This window comes from Lactuca virosa, chromosome 5, assembly GCF_052849685.1.
Source record: "Lactuca virosa cultivar CGN04683 chromosome 5, Lactuca_virosa_CGN04683_v6, whole genome shotgun sequence".
Taxonomy (NCBI): domain Eukaryota; kingdom Viridiplantae; phylum Streptophyta; class Magnoliopsida; order Asterales; family Asteraceae; genus Lactuca; species Lactuca virosa.
The window spans coordinates 65,911,951-65,929,163 of record NC_136430.1 but is presented as its reverse complement, the minus strand read 5'-3'; positions in this window follow the sequence as shown (position 1 = coordinate 65,929,163).

The following is a 17,213-nucleotide window of genomic DNA, read 5'->3' as shown; positions in this document are numbered from 1 at the left end:
GTAAATTTGGCAGCTTCGTAACCAATGCCCCTTCCTTTGGCAATAGTTACCTATGGACCCTTGATAATGGGACTATCTCAGACTTCGCCTCTCTCTTTACCATTGGGTCAACCGAGTTGACTATGGGTGATCCCTTTCCATTGGGAAGAGAGAGCTTTACTGGATATCCAATGTCATCATTGTCAATGTCCATAGCGTTTTAGGAAGTTGATCTTAGCAAATATATAAGATCATTAAGGGTCTTGTCTTAGTCGGTTTCATAGGATTCCCAAAAGAACTCACTATGTGACTTAGAAAGTAGTTGAGCCACCAACTTTCTCAAGACTTTGACACCCAACTCTCCCGGCTTGTCAATATGTGACTACATCTCCAAGATGTGATCACACCTAGACCTTGCCTTGCCAATAGGGCCTGAGTGACCTTAAACTTTTTAGGAACTTGTGGGTTAGGGAGAATAATTGGAGGAGGTGAAAGAAGTATGATATCCATGGGACATCATCTTCATTTAGGAAAGCTTGTTTCAAGAGATTTGGGAAGATCATAAATGTCTAGACCAGACATCTTTTTGGGAGATATTCAAGATAGTTGATTTAAAGTCCTTAATATGACAGCCAATATGAAATATTAAGGCTAGGACCCAACAAACTATTTTATAACTTAGAAGAGGGATGCCGTAAACCAAGCTATAAAATATTTGAAGGTAGGTGAATGACGATTCACCAATTTCCACCATGAAAAACGAAATAATTTATTAGGTTTTAATTGGATTTGAAAGTCCTAGATCTTTGAGATTCATTGAACTGTTCAAAGGCATGTTTCAATCTCGAGTGTGCACTTCAGGTTTTGTGACTGGGATGCCGAGGATCACAAAACAAGGTGTGAATAACCATGCAAATATACTTGGTACCCTTAATATTTACCCCTTAATCAGTGTGCCGGTTAACCACACACGCTCCACCGATACTATGATAAATATTAAGTTACCCTTTGCCTACCTTGTTAAGTCCAGGTTAGTGTGCCGGTTAACCACACACGCTCCACTAACGACTTAAGCAAAGTGCAAAGTGTAATTTCATGGGTTAGCACCAAATTCACATTTTCCTAAGTAACTAAGATTGGGTATTAATAAGAGTTTAGTTACTTAGTATTTATCATTAATACTTTTAATGAAAGGAGAATTATAGTCCTTGTCCTACCCGTTCGGCTAACGACCCTCCACCAGTCAACGAAGCGGTGGGTGAGAGTGGACACCCATTAAACTGCCATTTTATAGGCAGCAACCTTATACCCCCCTTATAGACCGGCTTCGTGAATGAGGCCTACTAACGGTAAGACTGATTTTACTCTTATACATATATATAAATATTATTAACTTATAATATTATAAAGTATAAGGGTTGAATTTTAACTTTTAAAATTCTAAGGGCTAACTTGGAATTAAAGTATTCATAAGTGAAAACTTTTCAAATTCCAAAACTTGAGGGCAAGTTTTGAAACTATTCAAAACTAATTAATTCCATAACTTATGAGTTTAAAGTAGTTTTAATTAAAAAAAAAAAAAAAAAAAAAAAAAAAAAAAAAAAAAAAAAACTCTTCAAGTTCCATAACTTGAGGACAAGTTATGGAAGACTTTAAACTAATTAATAAAAAAAATAACTTTTTTTATTGTAACTTATGGAACTAATTAAGGTTACACTTTTTTTTTAATTTAATGAAGAGACTCTTGAACCTCCATAACTTGAGGACAAGTTATGGAGTCATAAAACCATTTAATTAGAACTAGACTCTTCATTTTGTAACCTTTGCCAACTTTTATGAGTTTTATGATTCTTAAATGTGACTTTTCATATAACTTGAGGACAAGTTAGAAAAACACACTTTGGAATCAACTCTTAGATTAAAATGGATTGAAAACAACTATTTCACACAACTTTTCTATTAATCTAAGAACCTCATAAGAACAAGATAATTCAAATCATCAATCTTCAAGAAATTAGCATGAACATACAAACTAATACAAATCTTGAAATTATGACAATTATCTTAGAAATTTCATTAGCATGAACATTACCACATCAAAAACAAGTTTATAAGTCCAAAAACATCTTAGGGTAATGTTCCTAGTCCAATTCCAGCCAAAACAATCGAATATATGCATCCAACTCCATTTTTCAGCTACTTTTGCAACTATAACAAGAAAACAAGCCTAGGCTCTGATACCACTGTTGGGTTATGAGCATTCTAACACTCCTAAGTGTACATGCAACCCTAAATACCTTGGATCTATGTTTTCTCTATTATACATACAATTATGAACATCCAAGGTATTATCCTAATCTAGCATACAAAATAATAAATATAACAAGATAGAATACATACCTCTTTGATGTAGAATGTCTTCATGAAGCTTGAGTGCCTAGTGCCCCAAGTGTGACACCTCAAATGGTTCACACAACACCAAATACACTTGGAATAACTTGAGAGAAACTTGAACACTCCTTGAAATTGTCTAGACCTCACACTCACACATTAGTGCACGATTTCTTGAGCCATGGGATTCTTTTATATGGTGGCTATTAGGGTTACACCATGTAACTCATAACTTTACCCATTCCTTATGCTCCATGGATTTTAACCTCCATGGAGTATCCATGGGTCACCCCATGGACTTAGTCCAACATAAGGAATCTTGGATCACAAGCCCACATATATAAGAATGAATGATTTATACAATCAACCCATATATTTAATTAGTCTCCTTTTGATCACTTAATTAATTCCAAATTAATTCTTGATCAATACTAATTAAATAACCTTATTAATATATTAGAACTTATAATATATTAACCAACCTTAAGTGTTATTTCTCTCATTATAGTCTATCCAAATGCATGATGCCATGCAACCCAAATGGACCATGCCGGGTCGGATCAAGTCTTACCAATTATAGTTATGGACTTAGACATTAATCCAACATTAGTATCCTAGAGGAATGGATAGTTAAGTGATGGCTAGTTCTGTTGGATCAGCACCCTGGTAGTTGGGTAGTGGTTATTTATAGACCTATAGTTGGTCTTGCCTTATGTACGCTGGTAGGAGGTTACCTGCGGGTTATGTATGTTGAGCAGTAGCAGAGGGTATTCCATCCCGGTAGGTTGATAGGGCCCTAGTATGTTGGTTGTGTAGAGTATTATGTGGTTGTCTGTTATGTGTGCATGTTTGCGAGGGTTGGTTGGCATTCCAACCCGATGGTTGTGGGCTAGGAGTATTCCATCCCGTTAGGATGATTGAACTCATAGTAGGTTGGCATTCCAACCCGATGGTTGAGGGGCCTGGGGTATTCCATCTTGCGAGATGATTGGACCAATAGTAGTAGTAGTTACTGTATGTATAGGAAGTGGGGCATTCCAACCCGATGGTTGTGGTCCAGGAGTATTCCATCCTGGTAGGATGATTAGACTCATAGTATGTTGGCATTCCAACCCGATGGTTGAGGGGCCTGGGGTATTCCATCTTGCGAGATGATTGGACCCATAGTAGTTATTGTTGTACGTATAGGTGTATGGGCATTCCAACCCGATGGTTGTGGGCCGAGAGTATTCCATACCGGTAGGATGATTGGGCTCGTAGTATGTAGGCATTCCAACTCGATGGTTGAGGGCCAGGGGTATTCCAACCGGAAGGTTGATTGGACCCATAGTATGTTGTTCTTTTTTGTATGCGTATGTTTATGTGTGTATGTGTGCTTTGGGGGAAACTCACTAAGCTTCCGGGCTTACAGTTGTGGTTTATTGTTTCAGGTGCTTCAGGAGATCGTGGAAAGGCGAAGGCGTGATCGTACCGCTCCTCATGTTTTATGATTTATGTGATATGGTTCTGGGGGATACTCTGATGTTTAAACTATTTTGAAAATAAGATGTATGAACTTAATGGTTTTTGAATGAAATAAAATGTTTTAAATTGGTTGAAATTTTTGGTCATTACATTGCCACTACATATATATATATATATATATATATATATATATATATATATATATATATATATATATATATATATATGAAACCAACATTCGCTTTAGGTGAGCCAGAATGGGTTCATAGTTTTGCTCTTCAGTCAGCAGGAGGTTGAGCAACATAATACAATCATGAGGATTAAGATTGGGCAGATCAGCAAATGTGAATTCGTGCACAACATTTTATGAGCCTCTTGTTGCCTTGAACTTCGCATTCACAAAGCTTCCTGTAGCAATTGGTCCTGTGAACTTGACTATTGTTAACTTCTGAGCACTCCAGGTCAGATATTGAGGTTTGGAAAAAGCGAGATAAAAGTCAATTAAGGCTTTATCCACTTTCGCATCAAGAGAGGGAACTGTTGCAATTGAATCAAAGCAATGAAAGACAAATGCTTTTTGTGTTATAGGCATGTCGAACTGAGAATCCATCGTGTTTACCAAATCAAAAGAAGTAACTAGCTCCAACCAATGAACAATTGGGAATTCAACTGCCTCATGCAACATTCGCTCCAACGTCCACAATGGAAAGAACGTTTTTCTGCTCTCCAAAGCGTCATGAGCTTCTTTTTCTTTTCTTTCTTTCTCTTCGGCTTCTCTCGCGATGCGAGCATTTTCGTTTATCTCATGATCACGAGCTTTTTGCTTTAGTTGATCTTCTTCATTATCTTCATCAACATCACCCATTGGATCTTTCCGTTTCGAACCCGAAGCTACATTAACCTTCGGTTCGTTTTGCTTTGGTGTTTTCCCTGCCTTTGTAGTTTGAACTTTCTCAGCTTCTCCCCCTTGTTTCGGAGGGACATGTGCCTCAGAAACACCTTCTAGTCTGTTAAGAAGAGCGAAAGCAAGATGGAGCTTATCTGCCAAGTGTCTGCAAACACTAATGGTCAGAATGGAATCATGTGCCTCAAGGAGATTGGAGAGTAGTGGATTGACATCTCCTACGCATGTTTTCAAAATTCCTCGTTCATACTTGAACTCATCCATTTCTTCGTTCGTGTGCTTGAGCTTGATGGGTTGAGCTCGAAGTTGAGTGGTGCGGAGAGAAAGTTTGTCCATTATTTTACTTTGAACAGCCAGATCGTCTTGGAAGTTGGTGAACCGAGAAGAAATAGAAATATGAAACATTGTGTTATCATCAGAGATACCTGTACGAAGCTGTTCCAGTTTCTCCCGTTCAGTGCGGAGCGAAGTGTATAGTTTTGAAACCGCATCATTCGCTTTGGAAGCATTCGATCAGCTGCAGTGTGGAGCTCTGTCATAAAAGTCTTGGTTTCTGAGATTAGTTTATAGACTTTTACGGTCGCTTGTTGACATGAAAGAATGGAGTCCGCAACTGCTTGGTTTTCTTTTGTGAGATTGGCTGCATGTTCTTTGACAAGAGTATCAAGCATACTCTTAACCGTTGCTTCAGAATATGCTTGGGTCGAGGAGGCAGTAGAGGATGGAATAAGAGTATCCAGATTGGCGTTTAGATCTTTGAGATGCCTCTGTGTGAGAGGGGCATCATCATCACTATCTTCTTGGATCGAGAATGGACTATAATGAAATTAGTCAAAATCTAGTCCATCAGCACCGAGAAAGTCTTCGGAACCATGTTGAGGTTGAGGATAAATGGGAGATGTGGTAGAAGTAGTTTCAAAACCTGAATTCTTTGCCCCTGCATCAGATGCGTTGACCTTAACAGGAGGTTTGCTTGTAGTGGTAGTCGTAGTGGTAGTGGTTTCAATGAAAATAGGTGACTATTGAGGAATAGAAAAAGGTGGTTGAGTGGAAATAGGAGGTGGGCAAGGAGAAATTGTGGTTGGAATAGAGGTGGAAATAGGTGATGGTGGAACAGAGAAATGTACCTCTTGGTCATTTCGATTGACATCATCTTCAGATTCGCCTCTATTTGCATCATCATATTCTCTTTCTGATGAAGTTGAGGAAGGGAGGCAAACTTTACGAACTGGCTTCTTGACTCGCTTTCCGATGAAGTTGAGGAATGGAGGCGAACTTTACGAACTGGCTTCTTGACTCGCTTTTGTTTTGGAGAACAGGGAGCTGGCTTGGATGAATCGCCTTTTGTCTTTCGCTTTTTAGGAACTTGAGTGATGGTAGATGGACCCTCTTTTGGTTGCTTTGGTTTTCCCCATTTCTTGACCTTATTAGCTTCATCAAGAGTAAGCTGCATCTCAGGAGTGATGAATCGGGGTCCTGAACTTTGAAGCTTCTTGTATTCCCCAATGATTTTGCTTGCCCCAGACACACATCTATACATGGATTCAGGAATTGAACCCACAAAAGAAAACTTGGAGGTGTCAGCAACGATTATCTTGGTAGTGTGAAATGTTGCAATCGATGGCATCAGAGAATCTGCCATAACTTGAATGTTGAGCTTCGCGATTGCGCGCTGTACCACGATGGTCCAAAATCGACCACATGAAATCTCACTGCGTCGAGTAGAGGATTTTGTGCTTTGCACCAGTTGAGCTCATAAAACGGAACCATAGTCTAGGTTGATCCCATGGTAGACGCCGTAGAGGATCGTTATGAAGGACTTGCTTGCGCAATCCGAACCAGTTACCCGTTCAGAAAATGCCTTGAAGAGAAGGATAAATAGTCCATTCCATTGGAGAGGAAGGTTAGATTTCTTGAACTTGGTGATGGAGGTAATGAGATCGATGTACCCCATCTGATAAAACTTGTCGAAGATTTGAGCAGTTGAGATCGAATCTGGGTTTACCATTGAATCGTCATAGGCAAGCCCTAGAAGAGAACAAAACGTAGCCTTCGTGATGGAAGTCTTCTTGTCAAGTATCTCAAAGGTAATCCGTTCCTCCTCCTTGACATAGGATGCTGAAGAATAAGCTTTTATCCCCAACGTTGCAAATTCCTTGTGTTCTATTAGATATATAATCACCTTTCGCTTTTGAGAAACAAACTTCATAAGGAATATAAAAGCGAATCTTCGAAACTGAAAAATGCCATAAGTGTCATGAAATAGACTTTTGGAAAATCACAAAGATCTTCATGCAAGAGTGGGCCAAAGATAAGGAAATAAAGCAAATTATAGATGTGGGATTTAAGTGATGTCAATAAAGACATGAAATTGTGGATCCCGGGCACGAATCTCTTCCTTCTAAGTCAAGAGAGACTAAGAAGTGTCTGTGTGGTTTCCCAATGAAGTACGATCATTTGTTTGTTAAGAAGCAATGAAAGGCATCTTTTAAAGTTAGGCTAGAAAAGGTGGTTTCATATTCAATCCAAACTACGAATCTTATCATCATAACGAAAGTTGGATGAAGTACTTGTGTGACCGGTGTAGCCATAACCACAAGTAGGTTTGATATTATTTCAGTGACTGGGTGATTTTAGAATTCTTAAAAAAAATAAAATTGGATCTTATGGGTAGAAAAGTCGTCGTTTTAGAACAATTCATAAAGATCACACAAAAAGAAAAAGAGATTTCGTGGTACAATCCACAAATGTGGAGTTACGTCATTTCCATGGTGAAAGCTAGAACTTTTAATTGTTCACCGTCAATTCATTTATGTGTGTTGAATGTTGGGTTTTACTCAGTTCATGGTGAATGAAGCTAAGATCATTAACTCGGATGAGAAGAGTAAGGTAGCTCGTGACTAATGTGAATTTAATAGCCTAGTTTGGAAGAAACGAATGGTAGATTCGATTCATTAAGGCTTCACATTGAGTCTATTGAGACTTTGGTCAACATGCAACAACATGCTTCTAGGGACACTTAGCTAGTACAAATATATGGAAATTATACATGCCCCATCATTCGTTTTTGCAATCAAACCTGCAATGTCACTAAAAGAAACAAAGACATTAAATAAGAAAAGAAAATATTTTTGTATTTTGATAATTTCTGAAAAGAAAGAAAACAAAACGAAAAAAAAATACTTTTGGATTTTAAATTTGGAAGAGAAAAACATAAACAAATTAAAATTTTATGTATTTTTGGAAGCTTTAGTGAAAGATAAAATGAAACGAGAAAGTCTAATATACAAAATATATAAAAAGATCAGACCATGAGCGTTCGCTTAAAAAAAATTGAGGCACGAGATAGGGCGAACGTTCGTCTCAATTCGTGTCCCGAAAAAATCGGAAACAAAATAGAGCGAGCGTTCGTTCTATTTCGTTTGTCGAAAAATAAAAACGAAAGCGAACAAGTAACCCAAAAGCAAAAGGGCTACTTCGAAGGCGAAAAGTGGTTTTGGAACTGACTCAACTTCCATCATTACCAATCCTTGGAGTATTATATTAAAGGATGCTTCCGACAAAGCTTTCGTGAATATATTAGCCAATTGGTCTGCTGATCGAACGAAATGAATCTCAACGTTGCCATCTTCTACATGATCCTTGATGAAATGATACCTCAGTGCTATGTGTTTCGTTTTTGAGTGTTGCACTGGGTTGTGACAGATGCGAATTGCGCTTTTGGAATCGCAAAAGAGTGGGATTTGCTTCATGTTCAGGCCATAGTCTCGTAATTGAATCTGAATCCATATGACCTGAGAAGTACAAGATGCGGCAGCAATGTACTCAGCTTCGGCTGTTGACAACGAGACGCATGTTTGCTTTTTGGACTGTCAGCTAACAAGTTTGCCATCGAGAAATTGGCAACCTCCAGTTGTGCTTTTTCTATCTAACCCGCATCCGCCAAGATCAGCATCAGAAAATGCTTGTACAAAGAAACCTGATTTCGCAGGATACCATATACCGAGTGAAGAGGTTCGTTTCAGATATCTAAAGATATTGTTAACTACCACCATATGAGGTTCGCATGGATTAGCTTGAAACCTAGCACAATAACAAACGGAAAACATAATATATGGTCTACGAGCTGTTAGATACATTAGAGATCCTATCATTTGTCGATAAAGAGTCATATCAACAGCCGATTTTTTGAGAGTTGGAGTTAGTTTAGTTCCGAATGCCATTGGAACCTTCACTTTGGAGTCTCCCATCATGCCGAACTTAGACAGTAAGGTCTTTGTGTATGCTTCTTGATTTATGAAAATGCCTTCTCGTCCCTGTCTTATATTCAAGCCAAGGAAAAAGTTAATCGGACCCATAGAGCTAATCTCAAATTTAATTTCCATCAACTTTCTAAATTCAGCTGTTAAGCTAGGATTCGTAGAGCCAAAGATGATGTCATCAACATAAATTTGGATGATCATTAAGTGGTCACCCTCTTTCTTGTGAAAGAAGGTTAGGTCAACCGAACCTTTTTTAAATTTGGACATTTTAAGAAAGCGAGTGAGAGTTTCATACAAGTCTCTTGGAACTTGCTTCAGACCATAGACTGCCTTGTCCAATATATAGCAGTGATCGGGATACTTCACATTCACAAAAACCGATGGTTGTTCCACGTAGACGGTCTCTTCTAATTCTCCATTTAAGAAAGCGCACTTAACATCTATTTGAAATACTTCGATTGTGCGCCGCATATGCCAAGAAGATGCAGAGATTCCAACCTTGCAACACTTGTGAAGGTTTCTTCGTAGTCGATGCCTTCTTCCTGACAGTATCCCTTAACCACGAGTCTCGCTTTGTTCCTTATAACATTGCCTTCGTTGTCCATTTTGTTGCGAAACACCCATTTCAGACCAACCACAGATGCATCCTATAGAGTGGGAATCAATCTTCAAACCTTATTTCTTTCGAACTCATTGAGCTCGTCTTGCATTTCCTGTACCCAATCAGAGTGATCGAGAGCAGTATTGACAAATTTAGGTTCTATCTTGGAGACAAACGAATTAAACTTGCAGTATTCCATTTGAGAGAATAAAGCAGTCTATTTCGCTTTTAGTTGATTGTAAGAACTCCTGCAGATGATTCACCAATCACTTGTGTTTTGGGATGATCTTTGGTCCATTTTGTTAGCGGAGGGTAATTTGGATCATAAGATGGATCCAATTCAGCATTCACATCTTCGAATTCTGATTGAACATCTGTATCATCATTTACATCTGTATTCTCCCCCTCGAATGATGAGACGAGAATCGCTTCTTCCCTCTCGACTGGACTTTTGTGTGTTACACCTAGACGCAAATCCTCCCCTTGTAGAGGTGAGCTTGATGGTAATGATGAACCCCCCTAGAATGGATCATTTGATTTTTTGTGGAGTAAAAAGCTCCTCATGAGGACTTGCAGTGGAGTTAGAATTCTCCCCCTCGACTGTGAGATTGGCCGATGAAATGGTCACTTGATTTGATCGAGGAAAGATCTCTTTAGCTTGACTATCATTCGCTTGTGTCTTCTTTAAGTAATTGTCATCGAACGTCACATAATAGGTTTCTTCAATCTTTTTGGATCGTTTCTTTAGAACCCTATATGCTTTCCACGTTAGCGAATATCCCAGAAAAATGCCTTCATCAGCCTTCACGTCAAACTTATTCCATTATTCGTTTGTATTGAAAATGAAACACCTGGAACCGAAAACATGGAAGAACTTGACGTTAGGTTTTCGTTTATTGATGATTTCATAGGGAGTGACAGCGAATCATTTATTAAGAAGCGATCTGTTTTTTGTAAAGCAAGCGGTGGCAATAACATCAGCCCAAAAGTAAAGAGGCAGTGATGTGAATGAAAGCATGGTCCTGGCTGCTTCACACAACGAACAGTTTCGTCTTTCAACGACCCCGTTTTGCTGTGGAGTATAGGGAGCAGAAAAATTGTGAGATACTCCCTTATCAGTGAAATGCATCGAACACTTGGTTCTTAAGTTCAAGTCCATTGTCGCTTCGAACATTGCGAACCACCTTTCGCAGTTGTAACTCAATTTGCTTGATAAAGTCTTATAGCTTAGGAGTTGCTTCAGATTTCTGCTTAAGAAAGAACATCCAAGTGAAACGAGAAAAATCATCTACAATAACGAGAATATATTTGTTACCGCCAATACATTCGATTGCAGATGGGCCAGTGGCTCAAGAACCTTCGTGTTCACTATAGTTGGATGACTTTTCCTGCTTTGCTTTCCCATTTCGCAGGCGGCGCAGAGATGATCCTGATCATATTTCAAGAGAGGAAGAACTCGCACATGATCACCAAGAACTAGCTTGTTGATATCTTTGAAGTTGAGGTGCGAAAGTCTCATATGCCACAACCAACTATCGTCTAAATCAGCTTTAGTGAGTAGACAGATAGAAGGCTTCCCTCGTATCAGATTGATATTCAATGGATACATCTCGCCTTTGCATTTTGATTTAAGCAACACTATTTTTTACTTCTTTTCGATAATTTCAGATCCTTCATTATCAAACGAGACCTTTAACCCAGTACCAACCACCAACTGTGAAACACTTATTAAGTTGTGTTGCAATCCTTCAACATATGGCACTTTGCGAATTGAGAATTCGCCATTCGTTATCATGCCATATCCTTTGATTTCCCCTAGTGCATTGTTACCAAACTTCACGAGACCACCATACTTCATTTCACTGTATTCTCTCAACTCCTCTCTTCTTCATGTCATGTGACGCGAACAGCCACTGTCGATATACCATTTAGTGTCAAACTGTTCGTCACATATAATCTGCAAAAATTTAGCAGATTTAGGAACCCAAAAACGTTTCGGTCCACGTGAGCCTTTTACAACAACTGGATAATCAATAGAGAGATCAACCATAAAAGTTCATTTTATTAAGGTTGTTTGGTCTTTCTTCTTTATTGTGAAAACCTTGATATTATTATCTTTCTAGTTCGTTTCTTTCAAGTTAGTTTGTTTTTGTTTGTTTTTTATTTGATTTCTAACAAACTTTCTCTCTTCCTCCTTAGATCTAAAAGGAGTGTTGGACTCTGAAACAATATTCGCCTTCCCTTTATCGTGTGGCGAGGAGGTGGAAGAGTGTGAAACTCCTGATTTGGAAACGAAGGTGTTTTTGGGAGATGACTTATGATTTGAAGGATAGGTGGGTCTGGAGACAGAGGATCTATGAGGAATTGTGTGTCTTGGATCCTAAGGGCTGTGAGACTTACGAGATGAGAAGCCTTTTGCGTTTGAAGAGTATTTTTGGCTTTTAGAATTAGCACTTGAACCAACGTTCGTTTGAGAATTGAAACGCTTTTCATGGTGAACATAGTTTGGATTTCTTGACTTCCAAAACTGCTTTCGTTCCTGCATATTTCTGTTGTATCTTGCGTTTCGTTGACGTTTTTGTGTTGCGAACTGTTCAGCTGATTTGTGAACATTCGCTTTTGCCCTTATCTTTCGCACATGAGTGTTTTCTTCAACTGAGGAGTTATCAGTGAGATTATCCTTGGTTCCACTGGGACTTCCCTTTTCCAAGGTGGTATTAAACTTATTTAAAGGTTCAGCTACATACCTTCCTTTAACTCTCCAAGAGGTCTTCTCAGATAGACTTACTGTTTCGTCTGCATTGTCGATCGGGGCAGACCAGAAGTGCTCATCACACCCATCAGCATTATCAGCTTCGATTAAGGATGTTAGTTCAACAGTTTGACATTTGGTTATGCCATTAACTGCAAAGACTTGGTTAGGTGACGTTTGGACCTTTCGAACGACAGTCGCGACTTCCTTTAGAACCTTTGGATTATTTTGATAAAGATGTGTGAATTCAACCGAATTTTCTGAAATGAGAGCTTTCTCTTTTTCAGGTTCGTTTTTAAGGAACTGCGAGCAGTCAACCTCATCTTCTACAAATATTTCACTCATTTCACTGTCCTCATCGAATTCAGAAACATTTTCAACATTTAATCTATTGTCTGAACTTAATTTCGAACTCAATGAATCAAATTTCTATACAGTTTCGGTTTTGATTTTTAACCTGTTATTTTCATCGAGTAACTGTCTCAGCATGTCCTAGTGGTCTTTGGACTGAATATATGACTCAATTTTGTCAAGTCCAATTTTATAAGCCTCTGAGGTTTCGTCCGATGAGACGATAGATTCACATTGATAACAATCAGCATCAATTTCATCTTCCTTTAATTCCAAAAATGGCAAGATCATTTTATGAATTTTCTTACCAATTTCACAATCCAAATGCAATTGAGTGATATTAAAATAAAGCCTCTTAGAAATCAAACAAAAAATGTTCTGTTGTTTTAAAAGCTTCAAATTGTCTCGCTGTAAATAAATAGACTCGTCTCTAGACCTAGAAAGCTCAGACTCTAACTTCTCTATCCACATCCTTCGTTCCTCACTCTTGGAAGACACCCTGCCGATTTGATCGGTTATGTTAGCGTTTGATAGGCGAGTTTGTTTCAAACTTTCACTTATACTTGAAAAGGTGAATTTTAAATCGTTTAATTCAGTTTCATAACTAGATACAGGAACATTAAGAGATTCAAGAATGGAATGTACCTTATTAATCAGCTGATCACATTCGCTGATTTGTGCAAGTATTGGCTTCGTAGTGAAGCAACTGTCATCCTTTCTTTCATTCGCTTCTTCTTGTCCTCCATCTGTTGCATACCCTCGCATTTGTGGCCCGTCATTTGTCACCATAAAACACTTTCCGCCCACATGCAAATCCCCTTCATTCGCCACAAAGCTCTTTCCTTGAGTGGGTCTTCTAACCTCTTCATCCTCTGAATCAGTGGACCATACCTCCACTCCACCGAACTCATCATCATCAGTATTACCTTGCACAATCAAAGCAGGCATCGATTTATCAGCTCTCTTTTTCTTCTTGATTTCCTCAAGCTTGCGAAGATGGTAGTCCTCATCATCTTCTCCCTCTTTCTTCTCATCCAATCGCCTCAGCATGCACTCTTTAGCCAAATGATTCTTGCCATGACAATAGTTGCAGTCATAGCCTGAATCACCTGCAAGTTGTTTCTCTTTCTTTTCTTCTTCCTTCTGGAAGTTATTCACTTTCTCTTCCTTCGCTTTTTCAGAACTGCAACTTCCCTGTCAGTTTCGGCTTTTGGAGGGAAACTTCTTTTTTCCAAATCTCCTAGGATTCGACACCATGAGAGCGAACTCTTCATTTGTGAGCTCAGTGTCAGAAAGATTAGTCTCATCTTCATCCTCAGCAATTTGTTTCTCCTTTGCAACCAGTGCCAACGTACCCATGCTAGACACAACTTTCGCTTCTTTAGTCACCTCGCTTTCGTGTGACTTCAGAATACCTACCAGCTTTGCTAAGGTGTAATTTCAGAAATGCTCGTGAGCTTTCACCGTTGATACCACCGCCATCCATTCAGAACTTAACCCATTCATGAACGTGACCTTCTGCTCAATGATTTCACGTCAAATTCCATGTTTTGACATCCTACTCAAAACATGATTGTAGCGATTAAACGTTTGACGAAGATTTTCTTCAGCCTTTTGCGCAAAAGCACCAAATAAAGAAAGCGATAGCATTTGAGTAGAATGCTCCAGATCTGCATATGTTGAGTAAAACTCTTTAAGCCTATCCCATATTGCTTTGGCTGTGTCAGGAGAGCTAACAAGACGAAAGGTATCAGCCTGCAATGCGAATCTGATGATTCTCATTGATTTAATGTTACTCTGTAGTTTTTCTCTCTCATCTTGAGGAACTTCCTTGACATCAAGAAGGAGTCAATTGAGATCAGTTTGAGTTTAAATCACCCTTCTTGTTCCAGAGTAAGCAAAAGCTCCAATAGTGATAGCTTGCCAGATCAAATAACCATTATCTTCTAACCCTAGAACATAATCTTCAAAGTGAAGTGCCTAGAATTCATATTCACTGGGAAAGAGAATGGGAATCCTTGCTCTTGGCCCAATACTGCTGATGGAATTGATTTAAGAATCGTCGTGCGACATTTTAACAAGATCTTTGTAACCTGTTTAAGAATCAGACGTGTAAAAATCTAGGGTAATATTGAGAACACAAAGGCAATGTCAAGAACATAGAAATGACGGTTGAACAAGATTCAATATTAACGGAAACCCTAATAGCTTATTTTAACATAAGAGTTGCGTATAGATTACACATTGTCCTGCTCTGATACCAATTGTTAGAACAAAATCCTTAATGATCGATAAGATTAAAAAACAGAAAGCAAAGAATAACACGACAATGAATCAAAATATATCTAATGATTCAAGCTTCACAACCTCAGATGAGCTTGTAACATTCGGATTTTCAGAGGTATTATGGTGTAGGTTAATCTTGTGATTAAAGGAGGGACTCGACGAGTTGAGGGTCCAACTCGCCGAGTCGAGTCGGGTTTCTCCCGTGGATTTAATGAGTGGACTCGACGAGTCCGAGGAGAGGGACTCGCTGAGTAGGCGCTGATTAGAGAAACCCTAATTTCCGGGGTTTGGGACCTATTTAAAGGCACTTATAGCCTCATTTGCGGCCACCCTTTCCCTGGAAGCAAATCCTAAAGGTCATTTGAGCTAGAAAGTGAGACGGAAGCTATCTTGGGATTTTTAGTGCATCATTTGAGAAGAAGAGAAGGAGATCAAGCAAGGATCAAGAGGGGTAAAGTTGGATCCAGTGATAGATCGTCCAGAGCTTCTGAGGAAGGTAAAAGACTGCACCTTTCTCATTATTTTGGTTAGATCTCATGTGTTTGGAGTTCTAGGGCTTTTACCACCTTTGGTTTGGGACATTGAGTAAAATGGATTAGCTAGAAGCCTAGTCCTCAGATCTGGACCTTGTGAGGTCCCTAGAGTCCAAAGGTCCCAACTTTATTCGTCCAAATGAGGGTTGTTGTGCTTAACACCTTGAGAAGGGCTTGTTTTGGCATTTTGAGGCATTTATGCCATGCATGAACGTAAAGGTAGAGACTTTATGTGTCTCTGTCGTCTTAAAGGGCTAGATCTAGGGTTTGGAATGAGACATCTGACTTTGGACGCCTGAATGAGGAATCAGACCGAGGGGACTCGTCGAGTCCATGAGTTGACTCGACGAGTCAGTGAGGGTTTGTCCCGATGAGCTTGAGCATGCGATAGCTCGACGAGTTGGGGGTCAACTCGACGAGCTGAGTTGGGCTGTCACGAGATTTCTGAGGAAAGTAAGTGGACTCGACGAGTCGCAAGGGTGCACCCGGCGAGTCGGGTCAGACATGGACTATTGACTCGAGTTTGACTTCTGTTAAATCTGGGGTTTGGTCAACATGAGTAATGGAGACCATGGAGGGGTAAAATGGTCTTTTGCCCAATTCAAGAGTTAGAGAAAGAAGAATAGCCCTCATTAATTGGGGTCGTGTGAAGAGTATTGATTAGAGATAGTCATCTTTTGTGCTAGGCGGAGGCTAGTTCGAGTTTTGGGTGCGAGGGTATTTACTTGCTGCTTGTCAGTTGAGTCTTCTCACTATACATTACCTAGAGTGGTATCTATGTGTAGACCGGAGGGTCTTGTGTGCTATGTGTATGTATGAGGTTATGTGCATTGTGATATATGTATGCTATGTGTTGTATAGACCGGACCGGAGGGTCCAACGATATATAGACCGGACCAAAGGGTCCAACGATATAGACCGGACCGAAGGGTCCAACGATACAGACCGGACCGAAGGGTCCAACGAGCTATGACCGGACCAGAGGGTCCAACGAGCTACGGGACTGGAGGGTTCCGCTGAGACACATTGACCGGAGGGTCGTACTGTAGCCTCGAGTGGCGTATGTGTTGTATGTGGTATTTTGGGGAACTCACTAAGCTTCGTGCTTACCATGTTACGTGTTATGTGTTTCAGGTTGTTCTCAGGAATCACGGGAAGGCACCGGCTTGATTGTACACACCAGAGAAAGAGTTATGTTTTGAGGATCCTGGATTTTTAATAGAGTTGTGTTTTGTAATTTGAATAAACGAGATTTCCATAGAATATGTTATAAAAAGTATGCGATTTTAAAATGAAAAATTTGTTTGAAAAATTACGGTGTTACAAGTTGGTATCAGAGCCTTGGTTTGAGGGATTCGGATGCGCCTTCGGGTAAATCTGGACTCAAACTGAGGATTTGAGAAAAAATTTCAAAGAAATGATTTTTCTAAAGCAAACAAGAGTTTCTAAGAGAAAACAAGAAGGAGCAGTGTGTACAATCAGCCCGAGCCCGAACGGTGATTTCCCAAAATACCCTTATTTTGGTTTATGAGATATTCTATGAGATATTATGCATGCTAGAGATAGGCTAGGTATTTCATATTTAGGACTAGAGTGGCCTGATTTGTGATGCCTTAGCCTAGGAGTTGCAGTTATCTGTGATATGCTTTCGAGTATGTGCTGAGTAAGAGTATCCAGAGGGAATCCTTTT